This window comes from Chaetura pelagica, unplaced genomic scaffold (genome assembly GCF_000747805.2).
Source record: "Chaetura pelagica isolate M959 unplaced genomic scaffold, ChaPel_1.0 scaffold537, whole genome shotgun sequence".
NCBI lineage: Eukaryota > Metazoa > Chordata > Aves > Apodiformes > Apodidae > Chaetura > Chaetura pelagica.
In genome coordinates this window covers 150,657-151,381 of record NW_009953802.1, presented here as the reverse complement: position 1 = coordinate 151,381, position 725 = coordinate 150,657, and positions in this window count along the sequence as shown.

Sequence of the window (725 nt, the reverse complement as noted above, 5' to 3'; positions counted from 1 at the left end):
AACTTCCAGCCTGGGCTGACTGAGAATCACTTAAGAAATACCGTTGCCACCGAACTTTTGGTGAAGTACTTTTGTGTATTATCCTCCATTCCTTCACAAGGATTCATAAGCAAACAGCCCTTGGAAAAATACACCCAAATGCAGTTTTGGCTGAAATCCACGGATCTTAATTTGTTTGCCTCACTGGGTGATTGAGCTTATCAAAACACAGTGCTGATGAACTCTTGTAAAAGCAGGAAGGGAGAGAAAGGCTTTCAGGACACAGCCTGCTCCCCTTCTCCCAGCACGGTTTTGGGGAGATGCTGCCCGAGCCAGGTTTATTTGTTCGGGTGACAGGGCTAAGCCTCTCCCATGTGAAATTTCACTTTTCAATGAAAAGTTACTCCGGGAGGAGCGCCGACAGTGTATTTCTCGTGTGACTCATACTCAGAAAATGCAAAAGTCAATAGTCAAGAGTTTATTTGACGGAGGTTTTCTCCTAATTAAGAGGTCATTAAGGGGATCCGACTGTTACTCAGCGCTGAGACGAACGACCCCAGCAGCTGCTCCAGCCCGGAGATGTGCCGGACGGCACATTTTTCCAGAAACATGTTTCCTCTCTCGCTAGCGGCCCCTTTCCCGCTCCTTCTCCCCCACCCCGTTTCTAGTCTCTCCAGCGCTGATGAGCTAATAGCATTTTTCCTTTGCATACTTTGGCGCTGCCCCACGGCATACTCTGGCAGCCT